Source organism: Piliocolobus tephrosceles, chromosome 10 (genome assembly GCF_002776525.5).
Source record: "Piliocolobus tephrosceles isolate RC106 chromosome 10, ASM277652v3, whole genome shotgun sequence".
Taxonomy (NCBI): domain Eukaryota; kingdom Metazoa; phylum Chordata; class Mammalia; order Primates; family Cercopithecidae; genus Piliocolobus; species Piliocolobus tephrosceles.
This window is the reverse complement of record NC_045443.1, coordinates 120,196,741-120,214,437: the sequence shown is the minus strand read 5'-3', so window position 1 is coordinate 120,214,437 and position 17,697 is coordinate 120,196,741.

The following is a 17,697-nucleotide window of genomic DNA, read 5'->3' as shown; positions in this document are numbered from 1 at the left end:
GCCATCATGCTAGGCTTTGCAGTGGGAATTCTTAAATTCTACTGCTGGAAACGTAGTAGAACCGGACCTGCCACTTACAGAGTAATTGGGCAATATACAGTGAAGTTAAACATGTGCATACCTTATGACTCACCAATTCCACTCTAAGGCATGTACTGTGAAGAATTTTTTTTTTTCCTCTGTGGTCGAGGCTGGAGAGGGCTCAGGCAATCTTCTCACCTCAGCCTCCTGAGTAGCTGGGACTACAGGTGCACACCACCACACCCAGCTAATCTTTTACTATTTTTTGTAAAGATGGGGTCTTGCTATGTTGCTCAGGCTGGTCTCAAACTCCTGGGCTCAAATGATGCTCCCACAGTGCTGGGATTTCAGGCATGAGCCACCTCACCCAGCTGAAATTCTTGAATATAAAATGAAAAAAGCAAAACAAAACCAAGAATAGAGGAAGACGTGGGACCCCAAAAATAATGCAAATAATTGAAAAGTCTAAGATTAAAAATGGTCTCTTCTGCCAATTTGGAGGGAAAAAAGGCAATTGTAAGTCATTGCTAGAAAATTCTAAGGAATATAGAGAGCAGTATGAGAAATTCATGGTCCAAAAGAGTTTTATTTTTATTACTCTTCTGTATTTGAATTAATTACCATATTCATGTACCAGTTCTATAATTTATGTAACTAGTTCCAATCTAAAAATAAAATAAAAATAAATTCCTTCATGATTAATTGCAAACTTTGTTATGTATACAAAAAACAAAACAAAACACAAAAAGTTATTTAGAGCCAGGCATGGTGGCTCACGCCTGTAACCCCAGCACTTTGGAAAGTCGAGGCAGGTAGATCACTTGAGGCCAGGAGTTTGAGACCAGCCTGGCCAACATGGTGACACCCCATCTCTACTAAAAATACAAAAATTAGCTGGGCGTGGTGGCACATGCCTGTAATCCCAGCTACTTGGGAGGCTGAGGCAGGAGAATCTCTTGAACCAGGGAGACAGAGGTTGCAGTGAATGGAGATTGCACCACCGCACTCTAGCCTGGCGACCAAGTGAGACTCAGTCTCAAAAAACAAAAAACAAAAAAATTAGCCTAGCCTAAAAAAAAAAAAATAGACACACTGTTTCTTGTTTTTAAAGAAAAGAAAAATTAGCCTGGCATGGTGGTGCACACGTATAGTCTTAGGTACTTGAGAGGTTGAGGCAGGAGGATCCCTTGAGTCCAGGACTTCAAGGCTGCAGTGAGCTATGATCATGCCATTGCACTCCAGCCTGGGTGAAAAAGTGAGACCCTGTCTCTAAAAGATAAAAATAGGCCTGGCGCGGTGGCTCACGCCTATAATCCTAGCACTTTGGGAGGCCAAGGCGGGTGGATCACCTGAGGTCAGGAGTTTGAGAACAGCCTGGCCAATAAGGTGAAACCCCGTCTCTACTAAAAGTACAAAAATTAGCCGGTCATGGTGGCACGCATCCCACCTACTTGGGAGGCTGAGGCAGGAGAATTGCTTGAACCCAGAAGGTGGAGGTTGCAGTGAGTGGAGATCACACCACTGCACTCCAGCCTGGGTGACTGAGCAAGACTCTGTTGAAGGAAGGAGGGAAGGAAGGAAGGGAGGGAGGGAGGGAGGGATTCTCTGCGGCTGCTGCAGGGCTGACAGTCCAAAAAAGAGGTCCCAAGTGTCCCGTGGCATACAGCCAGCCCACGATTCATCCTCACCTCTTGTGGCAGCTCTGTCTCTAGTTCCTGAGCCTCCCCAGTCTCGGCAGGGTGAAACTGCTTGCTCCTCATCAGCATCCCCTCTAAAGGTACTTCCAGCTTCCTTTCTTCTACTAAAACTGGGTATTATTCTGTCTTTCATTCTCCAAAAATACTTTTAGAAAGGAAAAAAAAAAAAGTTATTGGTACTTCTCCTGTTCTCTTTATCCTTGTGGGATTTTCATGCGTTCAGTGCCATTTTGGTAAGATTTAGGAAGGGAATAGAGATAAATGCATGGTACATTTTTCAACACACTTGAAACTGAAAGAACACTAGGCCAGGTATGGTGGTTCACGCCTGTAATCCCAGCACTTTGGGAGGCCAAGGCGGGTGGATCACCTGAGGTCAGGAATTCGAGACCAGCCTGGACAACATGGCCAAACCCGGTCTCTACTAAAAATATAAAAAAAGAGGCCAGCACAGTCGCTCACGCCTGTAATCCCAGCATTTTGGAAGGCCAAGGTGGGCGGATCACAAGCTCAGGAGTTCGAGACCAGCCTGGCCAACATAGTGAAACCCCATGTCTACTAAAAATACAAAAATTAGCCAGGCATGGTGGGGCATGCTTGTAGTCCCAACTACTTGGGAGGCTGAGGCAGGAGAATCACTTGAACCCAGGAGGTGGAGATTGTGGTGAGCCAAGATTGTGCCACTGCACTCCAGCCTGGGCAACAGAACGAGACTCCATCTCAAAAAAAATACAAAAAAGTGGCCAGGTGTGATGGCTCATGCCTGTAATCCCAACACTTTGGGAGGCTGAGGCGGGCAGATCACAAGGTCAGGAGATCGAGACCATCCTGGCCAACATGGTAAAACCCCATCTCTACTAAAAATACAAAAATTAGCCGGCTGTGGTGGCAGGCACCTATAGTCCCAGCTATTCAGGAGGCTGAGGCAGGAGAATCACTTGAACCTGGGAGGCAGAGGTTGCAGTGAGCCAAGATCGTGTCACTGCACTCCAGCCTGGGCAACAAGAGTGAAACTCTGTCTCAAAATAAATAAATAAAACAACCTAACCATTTTGCCTCATGATTTTTTTTTTTTTTTTGAACTTAGTATTTTGAAACAATCATAGATTTACTGACAGTTGCAAAACAACATACCGGAAAGTCCCAGGCATCCTCTCCTAGGTCTCGCCAATGTTACCATACAACCATATACCACAATATCTCAAAAAGAAATAGACATTGGTACGCTCTATAGAGTTCAGAAGATCTCACCCGTTGTACATGTACTCATATATGGGTAGCTCTATATAAAACTGTATAACAGTTTTATTGAAATATAATTCACATATTTAAAAACTTGCCATTTTAAAGTGTACAATTCAGTGGTTTTTAGTCTATTCCCAGAGTTGTAAAGCCATCACCACAAAAATTTGAGAATATTTCATTATCCCCCAAAGAAAGCCCATATCCATTATCAGTCACTCCCCATTTCCTCTTTCCCCTGCCCCTGGCAACCACTCATATGCTTTCTGTCTCTATGATTTTCCTATCGGGACATTTTATAGCAATGGAATTATACAGTTTGTGGTCTTTTGTGACTGGCTTCTTTCACTTAGCATCATGTTTTCAAAGTTCCTCCATGTCATACCACAGATCAGTATTTCATTCCTTTTTATGGCTGTCTTAGTCCATTCAGGCTGCTATAAAAAATGCCAGGCGGTGACTCATGCCTGTAATCCCAGCACTTTGGAAGGCCGAGTCAGGCGAATCACCTGAGGTCAGAAGATCGAGACCAGCCTGGCCAACATGGAGAAACCCCGTTTCTACTAAAAATACAAAACTTAGCTGGGCATGCTGGTGCATGCCTGTAATCCCAGCTACTCAGGAAGCTGAGGTGGGAGAATTGCTTGAACCTGGGAGGCGGAGGCTGCAGTGAGCCGAGATCACGCCACTGCACTCCACCCTGGGTGACAGAGCAAGACTCCGTCTCAACAAAAAAAAAAAAGAAAAGAAAAGAAAAATACCATAAATTGGATAGCTTAGCAACAAAATGTATTTCTCAGAGTTCTAGAGGCTGGGAAGTCCAAGATTGAGGTGCCAGCAAATTCAGTGTCTGCTGTAGACCATTTCCTGGTTCATAGATGGCATCTGTTCACTGTGTACTGACATAGTGGAAAAGCATTTTGGGAGTCCAAGGCAGGCGGATCATGAGATCAGGAGATCGAGACCATAGCAATGGGTGAATGATAATAATAATGCTCTATTGCTATTTTTATTTTTATTTTTTTGAGACGGAGTCTCACTCTGTCACCCAAGCTGGAGTGCAGTGGCATGATCTCAGCCTCCCAAAGTGCTAGGATTACAGGTGTGAGCCACCGTTCCCAGTCAGAATGTCTTTTCATTTATTTAAGTCTTCTTCAATTTCTCTTAACACCATTTTGCTATGGTCTGAATATATCTCCCCAGAATTAATATGGGGAAATCCTAACCCCCAAGTTGAAGATATTAAGAGGTGGGACTTTTGGGAGGTGATTAAATCATGAGGGCAGAGACACCTCAGGGCTGGGCACCATGGCTCATGCCTGTAATCCCAGCACTTTGGGAGTCCAAGGCAGGCGGATCATGGATCAGGAGATTGAGACCATCCTGGCTAACACACTGAAACCCCGTCTCTACTAAAAATACAAAAAGTTAGCTGTGTGTAGTTCTGTTCTTTCAGTCTTACTGCTCTGCCACCTTGGCCTGATGGCTTTTGTTGTCATCCTCATCACCTCAGGGTAACAACATGGCTGCTTCGGCCCCAGACAGCACACCTATGTCTGTGCCCATTTATGAGGAAAGGAAAAGCTTTTTCCCAAAAGCATTTCTAGCCGACTTTCCCAGGGGAAGCTTGAGGAAGTGAGCATAAGTTGTTGGGCACATTGCCATGCCACATAAAATAGAAGTTTGTTTAGTACAAAAGGGGAATGAATCTCGGGGAGGCAATTAGCAATGTTAGCCACAGCTGGGTCCTGTAACGCGGTGTCCCAGTTCTGTGTCTAAGTGGTTGGAGTCCGCTCCTAACATATGCTCTTTCTTGGCTCAGTCAGGACTCAGTGCCTCCTCCCTGCTGAGTCAACCTTCCCTCCAATCGCTGGCACAGCTGACTCCTCTGAATCTCTGCCATGATACTGCCAGCGTGGGTCCCAGAGTAGGCACCCAAAACTCTCAACCAAGCATTCATGCTGCTGAGTGTCTAAAGGAAAGTCCCGGAGCACAAATTGGATCTTCCTTACTTCTGACCTTGTCACGCGCATTTTAAAAACGTTGGCTTGGGGCCCCCACCCTGCCCAAGGGTTTTCTTCTAGATGCTCAAATATGGAGTGGGGACAAAGGCTCCCTTCGCTGTCCCAGATCTCAGTCGGTAGATCCGCCTCCCTCACCTCTGTCCCTCTTCCCTTCTCCCCATTGACTCCTCTGCCTCGAAGGACACTGCTCTCTTTCATTTCTTCTATGTCATGTCTTCCTTCTTACCATTTTCAGCCTGCTGGCTAAGTGTGTGTGTGTGTGTGTGTGTGTGTGTGTGTGTGTGTGTGTGTGTATACAGGGTCTCGCTTGTCACCCAGGCTGGAGTGGCTAAGTCTTAATGTCAGAGAGGAGTTTCTTCTGCATATGGTAGCAAAAAATCTGGCCTTCAGGGTCCTTGATATGACAAATGAAAAATAAAGAAATTTAAAAAACTTCTTTGTGATTTTGCTGGGATATCAAGCCACTTTTTTTTTGCTCTGCAAAATCCTATTTCCAGTGGCACCAATATTGTAAATTAATGCCTCTGAGTTGTATACTTAATAGTTAAAATGGGCCAGATGCAGTGGCTTACCCCATAATTCCAGCACTTTGGAAGACCAAAGGAGGAGGATCGCTTGAGGTGGGAGTTCCAGAACAGCCTGGGCAACAAAGCAAGACCCTCGTCTCCCAGGGGGAAAAAAAAAGATTAAAATGGAAAAGTTTATGTTATATATAATTTACCACAATCTAAAAAAATTCTTAATGTATTATATTTAAAACCATTGAGTTACACACTTTTTTTTTTTTTTTTGAGTCAGAGTTTCACTGTTGTTGCCCAGGCTGGAGTGTAATGGTGCCATCTCGGCTCACGCAACCTCTGCCTCCCGGGTTCAAGCTATTCTCCTGCCTCAGCCTCCTGAGTAGCTGGGATTACAGGCACCCGCCACCATGCCCAGCTAATTTTATATTTTTAGTAGAGACAGAGTTTCTCCATGTTGACCAGGCTGGTCTTGAACTCCTGACCTCAGGTAATCCGCCCGCCTTGGCCTCCCAAAGTGCTGGGATTACAGGCATGAGCCACCGCGCCTGGCCTGAGTTACACACTTTCAATGGGTGAATCATAGGGTATGTAAATTATATCTCAAACTGTTTTCAAAATACCATTTTGAATGTCAAAATCTGAATATCAATTCTTTTTTTTTTTTTTTTTTGACTCTTCTTGGGTAGCAGCCCTACCTTCCCTCTCTCCTTCCTTCCAGTCAAGGCCAATCCCTTGGGCGGTCTGAGATCAAGGTCTGGTCTGAAGAAGGAAAAGAAAAATATCCAGATGGATAGTTCACACCTGTAATCCCAGCACTTTGGGAGGCCCAGGTAGGCAGATTGCTTGAGCCTAGAAGTTCAAGACCAGCCTGGGCAACATAACAAGATCCTGTCTCCACAAAAAATACAAAAACTAGCTGAGTGTGGTGGCATGCACCTGTAGTCCCAGCTACTCGGGAGGCCGAGGTGGGAGGATCATGTAGGCCTGGGAAGTTGAGGCTGCAGTGAGCTAAGATTGCACACTGCACTCCAGCCTAGGCAACAGGGTGAGACCCTGTTTCAAAATAAATAAACAAATAATAATTTAGGGCCAGGCGCAGTGCCTCATGCCTGTAATCCCAGCACCTTTGGCAGCCAAGGCAGGTTGATCAATTGAGGTCAGGAGTTCGAGACCAGCATGGTTAACATGGTAAAACTCTATCTCTACTAAAAAAAAAAAAATTAGCTGGGCATAGTGGCGCATACTTGTAATCCCAGCTATTTGGGAGGCTGAAGTAGGAGAATTGCTTGAACTCGTGAGGTGGAGGCTGAAGTGAGCCGAGATCACACCACTGCACTCCAGCCTGGGCAACACAGTGAGATTCCATCTCAAAAAAAAAAAAAATCCTGGCAGAGCTGAATATTCTTTGTACTTGTTTATTATTATTTTTTAGATTTCTAGCAAAAATTTAATTTTGTCTTTTTATTTTTATTTATTTATTTTTTTGAATGGGGTCTCACTGTATTACCCAGGCAGGTCTCAAACTCCTGGGCTCAAGCTATCCTCCCGCCTCTGCCTCCCTGAGAGCTGGGATTACAGGCGTGAGCCACTGCGCCCGGCCGCAAAAATTTAATTTTGGTCTCTTTTGTACAGTTAGGTGATAGATCTAAGAAGGCTGCGATTCATCCAGTTGTCAGAATTGAACAGTAAGAGCTGAATCTGTACAATAATAAAATATTAGACTTGATAAGAACTTTAGTCCAAACTGACACCTGTTTGTTTGTTTGTTTGTTTGTTTGTTTTCAGAGACAGGGCCTTGCTCTGTTACCCAGACTGGAGTGCAGTAGCACAATCATAGCTTACTGTAGCTGTGAACTCTTAGGCTAAGGTGATTCTCATGCCTCAGCCTCCTGAGCAGCTGGGAATACAGGTGTGAGCCACACCCATCTAATTCTGTAAGAAGCTTTTTTGTATTGATGAAGTCTCGCTGTGTTGACCAAGCTGGTTTCAAACTCCTGGACTCAAGCGATCCTCCTGCCTCAGCCTCCCAAAATGTGGGGATTACAGGTGTGACCCACTTCACCTGGCTGAAACTGCCTCTGGATTTAAAAATCTCTTCTCTAAAATCTTTCGTCTACCTGGTTACCATGCATTCTCTACTTGACTTTTTTTTTGAAGTTTATTCCTTTTATTTTTTATTGATATGAGATTCACATAACATAAAGTTAACCACTTAAAAATGAACAATTCGGCCAGGCATCGTGGCTCATGCCTGTAATCCCAGCACTTTGAGAGACCGAGGTGGGTGGATAACCTGAGGAGTTTGAGCTCAGCCTGACCAACATGGTGAAACCCTGTCTCTACTAAATACACAAAAATTATCCTGGTGTAGTGATGTGCACCTGTAGTCCCAGCTACTTGTGGGGCTGAGACAGGAGAATTGCTTGAACCCGGGAGGCAGAGGTTGCAGTGAGCCGAGATGGAGCCACTGCACTCCAGCCTGGGCAACAGAGTGAGACTGTTTCAGAAAAAAAAAAAAACAAACAAAAGAACAATTTAGGCTGGGCATGGTGGCTCACGCCTATAATCCCACCACTTTGGGAGGCTGAGGCAGGAGGACTGTTTGAGCCCAGGAGTTTGAGACCAGCCTGGGCAATGTAGGAAGACCCTTTCTTTACAAAAATAAAAATAAAAACAAAAACAAATAAAATGAACAATTCAGTGTCATTTAGTACATTCACAATGTTGTGTGACTACCACCTTTCCTCTAGTTCCAAATTATTGCCATCATCCCAAAAGGAGATCCCCCCCTTTTCTTTTTTGAGGCAGACTCTTGCTCTGTCATCAGGCTGGAGTGCAAAGGTGATCTCAGCTTACTGTAACCTCCGCCTCCCTGGTTCAAGCGATTCTCCTGCCTCAGCCTCCATAGTATCTGGGACTACAGGCATGTGCCATCATGCCCAGCTAATGTTTTCTCCATGTTGGCTAGCATGGTCTCGATCTCTCGATCTCATGATCCGCCCACCTTGGCCTCCCAAAGTGCTGGGATTACAGGCGTGAGGCACAGCACCTGGCAAAAAAATTTTTTTTTTTTGATATGGAGTCTTGTTCTGTTGCCCAGGCTGGAGTGCAATGGCAAGATCTCAGCTCACTGCAACCTCCCCCTCCCAGGTTCAAGTGATTCTCCCGCCTCAGCCTCCTGAGTAGCTGGGACTACAGGTGTCTGCCACCATACCCAGATAATTTTTGTATTTTTAGTAGAGAAGGGGTTTTGCCATGTTGGCCAGGCTGGTCTCAAACTCCTGGCCTCAGGTGATCTGCCTGCCTTGGTCTCCCAAAATGCTGGGATTACAGGCATGAGCCACCGCATCTGGCCCCAAAAGGAGACCGTGTACCTCTTAAGCAGTTGCTCCTAACTCTCCCCTCCCACAGCCCCTGACAACCATTAATCAGCTTGCCATCTCTATGGATTTACCTCTTCTGGACATTTCATGTAAAGAATCATACAGTATGTGGCTGGGCGTGGTGGCTCACACGTATAATCCTGACACTTTGAGAGACCGAGGCAGGAGGATCACTTGATGTCAGGAGTTCGAGACCAGCCTGGCTAACATGATGAAACTCTGTATCTACTAAAAATACAAAAATTAGCTAGGCATGGTGGCGTGCGCCTGTAGTCCCAGCTATTTGGGAGGCTGAGACAGGAGAATCGCTTGAATCTGGAAGGCAGAGGTGCAGTGAGCCGAGATTGCACCATTGCACTCCAGCCTGGGTGTCAGAGTGAGACTCCGTCTCAAAAAAATATATATATATTGTATGATTACTTTTTTTTCGATACAGAGTCTTGCTCTGTTGTCATCCAGGCATGTATCATGCATCAGTACTCTTCTCTTTTCTTGACAGCTGAGTAATGTTCCACTGCATGGAGGGACCACAATTTGTTTATTCATTTCATCAATCGGTGGACATTTGGGTTGTTTCCACTTTTTCCTACTGTGAACATGTGTACATACATTTGAGTCTGCTTGATTTTTCTTTTTTTTTTTTTTGAGATGGAGTCTTACTTAGCCACCCAGGCTGAGTGCAGTGGCATGATCTCGGCTCACTGCAACCACCGTCTCCCGGGTTCAAGTGATTCTCTTGTCTCAGCCTCCCGAGTAGCTGGGATTACAAGCACCCACCATCATGCCCCGCTAATTTTTGTATTTTAGTAGAGGCGGGGTTTCACCATGTTGGCCAAGCTGGTCTTTTTTGTTTTGAGATGGAGTCTCACTCTGTCGCCCAGGCTGGAGTGCAAGGGCACGATCTTGGCTCACGGCAACCTCTGCCTCCCAGGTTCAAGTGATTCTCCTGCCTCAGCCTCCTGAGTAGCTGGGACTACAGGCGCACACCACCAGACCTGGCTAATTTTTTTGCATTTTTAGTAGAGACAGGGTTTCACCATATTGGCCAGGGTAGTCTTAAATTCCTGACCTCGTGATCTGCCCACTTTGGCCTTCCAAAGTGCTGGGATTATAGGCGTGAGCCACCACGCCCAGCCTGGCCAGGCTGGTCTTGAACTCCTGACCTCAGGTGATCCACCTGCCTTGGCCTCCCAAAATGCTAGGATTGCAGGGACGAGCCACTGTGCCCAGCCTTTTTTTTTTTCTTTTCTTTTTTTTTGAGATGGAGTCTTGCTTCTTCGCCCAGGCCGGAATGCAATGGTGCAGTCTTGGCTCACTGCAACCTCTGCCTCCTGGGTTCAAGCAATTCTCCTGCCTCAGACTCCCCATTAGCTGGGATTACAGGTATGTGCCACCACGCCCAGCTAATTTTTGTATTTTTAGTAGAGATGGGGTTTCACCCTGTTGGCCAGGCTGGTCTCAAGCTCCTGACCTCAAGTGATCCACCCGCCTCGGTCTCCCAAAGTGCCGGAATTACGGGCATGAGCTACCGCGCCTGGTCAAGTCTGCTTGATTTTTGCTGAAGATAGAATCAACTTTCCATGTACTCGACAAATATTTGTTGAATTAGGTAAGAACTGCTGCATCAAACGCAAATTTCACAAATGTTTTGCTTTAGTCAATAAAAGTCACAGAATCTTAAAAATGTTTGTGGTTGGAAGTTTAAAAGTGATCTTGTTCAACCCCCTCATCTTGACACTGCATGCACTCAAAGTACTAGTCTATTTAGATGGCCCTAAATACAGTTTACATCATGGTGTGTGGTGCCCTATTGATACTGTTCTTTGTTAACTGAATATGTACAATGCAGTCTTTGTTGTCACAAGATGGTTCTCTTTGAGAAGTGGTTTTATGAATTTAAATTTAATAGGCACTGGGTGTGGGGTGTGCCTGTAATTTCAGCAGTTTAGGAGGCTGAGAGGTAGGGAGTTTGTGGCTGAAGTGAGTTATGATTGCACCACCAGCCTGGGGAACAGAGCAAGACCCTGTGTCCAAAAAAAATATATATATATATATATATGTGTGTGTGTGTGTGTGTGTGTGTGTATATATGCATGTGTGTGTATATATATACGTGTATATATGTGTGTGTGTGTATATATATATATGCAGTAGCTTGTCATTTTTTCATAGGTTTGCTTTTTTTTTTTTTAGATGGAGTCTCACTCTGTTGCCAGGCTGGAGTGCAGTGGCGCAATCTCAGCTCACTGCAACCTCCACCTACCAGGTTCAAGCAATTCTCCTGCCTCAGCCTCCCGAGTAGCTGGGATTACAGGCACACACCACCATGCCCAGCTAATTTTTTTGGATTTTTAGTACAGATGGGATTTCACCATAGTGGTCAGGCTGGTCTCGAACTCCTGACCTTGTGATCCACTTCGGCCTCCCAAAGTGCTGGGATTACAGGCATGAGCCACTGTGCCCTGCCCACAGTTTTGCTTTTTAAAACATTCCATGAAACCACTACCATCAGCATTTTGTCTGTATAAAGTGGATACAGCAGTCTTAATTGGATTCAGGGATAAAATTAATTTTTGGTCCAAAATAGTCAATGAATGCATCATCATTGTTGGGGGTTTTTTGTTTGTTTGTTTGTGTCCTTTCTCTGCAGTTTAAGACTCTGTCTCCCTCTGGCTGAGTCTTTTTTTTTTTGAGACGGAGTCTCGCCCTGTTGTCCAGGCTGGAGTGCAATGGCATGATCTTGGCTCACTATAACCTCTGCCTCCTGGGTTCAAACAATTCTTCTGCCTCAGCCTCCTGAGTAGCTGGGATTACAGGCACTTGCTACCACACCCAGCTAATTTTTGTATTTTTAGTAGAGATGGGGTTAAACCATGTTGGTCAGGCTGGTCTTGAACCCCTGACTCATGATCCGCCGCTTTGATCTCCCGAAGTGCTGGGATTACAGGTATGAGCCACTGCACCCGGTCGCTGAGTCACTTTTTTATGAAACGAACTAGCACTAGCTCCCTACTTTTGGAAATGTTTTGGAAATGTTAACATTTCCAAATGTTGACAAGGGTTGTGGTCTGGTATCTTATACCCACCTTGGACATAAAACCAGGGGAGATCAGGGAACAGTGATTACTCCACCCTGATTCAGTAAACCAGTGAGCAGTAATAGTCAACAGTTTGAGTACAGGGACTTGATCTTCACTGCTGTAGCCCCAGTACCTAGAATAGTGCTTGGGACTCAGCAGGATTTCAGTCAATCTTTGTTGAATGGGCTAATCAATTGGATTCTGATTTCTGAAGCAATATTAATAAAAGTAGAAGTAATTTAAAAAATAAGCCACGCACAGTGGCTCATGACTGTAATCTCAGCACTTTTGAGAGGCCAAGGCAGGCAGATTTAGGCCAGGAGATAGAGACCAGCCTGGGCAACATGGCAAAATCCCATCTCTACTAAAAATAGAAAAATTAGCCTGGTGTGGTGGTGGGTGCCTGTAGTCCCAGCTACTGGGGAGGCTGAGGTGGGAGGATCGCTTGAAACCGGGAGGTAGAGATTGCAGTGAGCCGAGACTAGACCACTGCACTCCAGCCTGGGCCACACAGCAAGAGACTGTCTCAAAAAAAAAAAAAAAAAAAAAGCAAGCTATATGTATTACCTTAAATACTTAACTTTTTTTTTGAGATGGAGTTTCATTCTTATTGCCAAAGCTGGAGTGCAATGGCGCCATCTGGGCTCATTGCAACCTCTACCTGAGGGATTCAAGCGATTCTCCTAACTCAGCCTCCTGAGTAGCTGGGATTACAGGCGCCCACCACCATGCCCAGCTAATTTTTGTATTTTTTTTTTGAGATGGAGTCTCACTCTGTCACCCAGGCTGGAGTGCAGTGGCCGGATATCAGCTCATTGCAAGCTCCGCCTCCCGGGTTCACACCATTCTCCTGCCTCAGCCTCCCGAGTAGCTGGGACTACAGGTGCCCCCCACCTCGCCCGGCTAGTTTTTTTGTAATTTTTAGTAGAGATGGGGTTTCACCATGTTAGTCAGGATGGTCTCGATCTCCTGACCTCGTGATCCACCCGTCTCGGCCTCCCAAAGTGCTGGGATTACAGGTTTGAGCCACCGCGCCAGGCCTAATTTTTGTATTTTTAGTAGAGACGGGGGTTTCATCATGTTGGTCAGTCTGGTCTCGAACTCTTGACCTCAGGTGATCCACCCGCCTCGGCCTCCCAAAGTGCTGGGATTACAGGCGTGAGCCACTGCGCCCGGTGACAGCAGGGATTATTCACTCTTATTTCTTGCTGTATCTGCATCCCTTGACTAATACAGGGTCCAGAGTAGATTAGTTTTTAAAAGGATGTGGTGTAAGACTCCTATATTCCAAACAACTAGAGACTTTTTTCCCTGTATTTTGTCTTCTTTTTTTTTTTAAAGAACAATAGGTGATTATTACATAAAATTAAGGCAAGCAAAATGAAGGCAACAAAATAGCTACAATCCCAAAGATCCTGAAAAAATTACTATAAAGATGTCTAAATTAATTAATTACAGTTTAGAAAGATTTTAAATCTCTCATGGACTAATAGTTCCTATCACCATTCAAGGACAATATAGTAAAAAATAGTGGTTTGAATTTCTTTTTTTTTTTTTTGAGATGGAGTTCTTGCTCTGTCACCCAGGCTGGAGTGCAGTGGCGCAAGTTCACTGCAACCTCTGCCTCCTAGGTTCAAGTGATTATCCTGCCTCAGTCTCCAACACATCCAGTTTATTTATTTATTTATTGAGATGGAGTCTCACTCTATCGCCCAGGCAGGAGTACAGTGGCACAAGTTCACTGCAACCTCTGCCTCCTAGGTTCAAGTGATTACCCTGCCTCAGCCTCCCAAGTAGCTGGGACCACAGGTGCACGCCACCACAGCTAGCTAATTTTTGTATTTTTAGTAGAGACTGGGCTTTACCCTGTTGGCCAGGCTGGTCTCAAACTCCTGAGTTCAGGCAATCCACCCGCCTCAGCCTCCCAAAGTGCTGGGATTACAGGCATGAGCCACTGTGCCTGCCCAATTTTTAATATATTTTTTGGTAGAGATGGGGTCTTGCTATGTTGCCCAGGTGGGTCTCCAACTCCTCAACTCAAGCAATCCTCCTGCCTTGGCCTCTCAAATTGCTGGGATTACAGGTGTGAGCCACTGCTCCTGGCCTTGTACATGGTTTTAAAAAATAAAATACATTCAGGTTTATAATTAAAAGCAGTCTGGGCATAGTGGCTCGTGCCAATAATCCCAGCACTTTGGGAGGCGAGACGGGAGGATTGCTTGAGCCCAGGAGTTTGAGACCTGGGCAGTATAGACAGACTCTGGCTCTACTAAAAATTAAAAAAAAAAAAAAAATAGCTGGGCATGGTGGCACGTGCCTGTAGTCCAAGCCAGTCTGGAGGCTGAGGTAGGAGGATTGCTCCAGCCCAGGAGTTCCAGGTTGTAATGAGCTATGATTGCACCACTGCACTCTAGCCTGGGCAACAGAGCAAGACCCCGTCTCAAAAACAACAACAACAATTACAACAAAAACAAAAGAACAAAAGAAAAGAAAAAGCAATAGTTCTCAGTTCTTCTACTTCACTCCTCCTTAGTCTTAGCCCTGTTCCCCAGAGACTATTAAATTTTTGCTTTTAGTTCTTCTGGTGTTAACTTCCATCCCTCTAAAAATATTCTTGTGGGCCAGGCGCGGTGGCTCACGCCTGTAATCTCAGCACTTTGGGAGGCTGAGGGAGACAGGTTGGCTGAGCCCAGGAGTTTGAGACCATCCTGGGCAACACGGTAAAACTCCATCTCTACTAAAAATACAACATGGGCATAGCTGTAAATGCCTGTAGTCCCAGCTACTTAGGAGGGTGAGGTGGGAGGATTACCCGATCCCAGGAAGTTGAGGCTGCAGGGAGTCATACTTGCACCACTGTGCTCCACCTGGGTGACAGGAATGAGACCTTATCTCAAGAAAACAAAACAAAAACACATAAAAATATACTTGTGTTATTTATCAACTGTAGGTGTTATCTATTGACTTTCTGTTATGACTAAGGCACGACTACCTCTCCTTTCCACACAATCCTGCCACTATTTTTAATTATCCCTATTGGTTACGTTAATGATATCGTTAAACCTTTATTTTTGGGAAAAAAGCAAAAAACAAAACCCTAGGCATTTACCCACCTCCCCACTTTGTAAAATGAAGACTTGAGAGCTCTTATTTTGCATTCTACTTCTGCAACATCCCTTCCACCTTCCAATGTCTCATCAATTGAGCTGTTCTCATATTTACAGAAGACATGCATTTAAGAAAGCACAGTGGTGGCCGGGCGCGGTGACTCATCACACCTGTAATCCCAGCACTTTCGGAGGCGGAGGCAAGCGGATCGTGAGGTCAGGAGATTGAGACCATCTTGGCTAACACAGAGAAACCCCCTCTCTACTCAAAATACAAAAAATTAGCTGGGTGTGGTGGTATGTGCCTGTAGTCCCAGCTACTTGGAAGGCTGAGGCAAGAGAATAGCTTGAACTCACAATGCGGAGGCCGCAGTGAGCCGAGATGGTTCCACTGCACTCTAGACTGGGCGCCAGAGCAAGACTCTGTCTCAAAAAAAAAAAAAAAAAAAAAAAAAGCACAGTGGCTAGATCTAAAAACAGAATGTGAATATTGAAGGAGGACCTTTGAGTCCTAACAGTGGCCACCTGGGGTCTGAGCCTTGTCAATGCCCTGGTAGTAGGGCTGAGACCAGGCCTTGCTCACACAATTGAAGGAGGCAGTGAAGGTAAATAATCTTGTGATATGCTATTTACTTATTTATTTATTTTTTTGAGACAGAGTCTCCCTCTGTCCCCCAGGCTGGAGTGCCGTGGTGCGATCTCCGTTCATTGCAACCTCTGCCTCCTGGATTCAAGCAATTATTCTGCCTCAGCCTCTTGAGTAGCTGGGATTACAGGCATGCACCACCACGCCTGGCTCATTTTTGTATTTTTAATAGAGACAGGGTTTCACCATATTGGCCAGGCTGGTCTCGAGCTCCTGATCTCGTGATCTGCCCACCTCAGCCTCCCAAAGTGCTGGGATTACAGGTGGGAACCACTGTGCCCAGCCGATAGGATTTTTTTTAAAAAATAAAAATTAATGCCAAGACTCCATGATGAACAAAATGATATATATATATATAGAGAGAGAGACAGAGTCTCCCTCTGGCGCCTAGGCTGGAGTGCAGTGGCTTGAACTCTGGTCACTGCAACCTCCACCTCCCGGGTTCAAGCAATTCTCGTGCCTCAGCCTTCCGAGTAGCTGGGACTACAGGCATACACCATCACGCACAGCTAATTTTTGTATTTTTTGTTAGAGACAGGGTTTCACCATGTTGGCCAGGCTGGTCTTGAACTCCTGACTGCAGGTGATCCACCCACCTGGGCCTCTCAAAGTGCTGGGATTACAGGCGTGAGCCACCACACCCAGCCCCAAAACAATATTTTTAATAAAGACAGGCTCAGCCTAATGAGTAGAGAAGACAAGCCCATAAGTGCTCCTAGCTGAGCTCCCCCATTAGAGGTGGTCTGTGCCTCATTCTATGACCTCTATGATTCCACAACTAGCTGATTACAGCTGAAGACTGTTTAGATTAGGTGGTGAGGCGCGCCTTTCAGATTAGGAATATGGATATGGGATTTCAGGAGTATCACCACCACCTGACCTTGCAGCCTGTAAATTAGGGCAATGTTGAATTAGGTAACAGCATTTGGAAGGATTTCAGACATGAATGGAGAGGAGGGGCCAGGAGACAAATTTACTTTGTTCACAACTTCGTGCATTTCCAGAGCAGTTCCCTCTCCCTGCTCGTCCAGGAAGCACGGTGCTTTGAATAAAGGTCAGCTAGAGGGGTCACCCTCCGATTATTCTCTTCTACTGGCAAGGAGGAGGAAGCCCCTGCCCCCTTATCCACCGCAAAATCCTGGGCTTCCCCGACAGCTGCAAATTCCTCCCTGGAGATGTAAGGCTTCTGGGGTTGCCATGGTCCATGGGAGTGAAATGCTGGCCGCCCTCTGCTACCCCAGCCCCGAGCAGGCTGTTGCAGCCTTCCCTCCGGTCCCCTTCAAAAGCTTTTAAAGGAAATCCCAGGGGGGAGGGAGGATGGGACACTAACCAGGGCTTCCGTCCAAGCAGCCAGGGCGAATAAAAGGGGCTTTTCTCAAACGAACGGAGCAAACCCTGGGCTTGTTTCAAAGGATTTTTAACCCGCGGTCTTTCCCGGAGGGAAGTGGGGAGCAGAGATGGTTCTTCCCAAGCTTAACCTGCGCTACAGCTCCTTTCAGCATTTTTCCCAGGGACGCCTCATCCAGGGTCTTTCCCTGGAGGGAGGCGAGGGCAGAGATGATCCTTCCCAATCCCCAACTTAACCTGCTGTCTGAAGCGCCTTGCAGCCTGTTTCAAAGGATTTCTCACCCTTGTCTGGCGGGAAGGGGAGGGCAAACAAATGAATCAGCCCCAAAGAGCAGGCTGAGGTTGAGGCTGAACCGGGCTCTCGGGTGTGACTTGCAAATTCTGGGAACACTTTGCAGAAATGACGAGAAGCCCCTCCGAGCAGGCCTCTGGGTTTTCCCTCGCACCTTGCTCCCCAACTCGGGGCTAGGGAGGTTACGGGGGCGGACCGGCGGGCGCGCTGGGTCCAGGGTCCTCCCGGGGCCGCGGTGGGCGCAGACAAAGAGGCGGAGGGGCGGCGCGGGGCCGGGAGCGGGCTGCAGGGCCGGTGCGGACTCGGGGGGCCGGGCCGGCCGGGCGGGCGCGGCGGC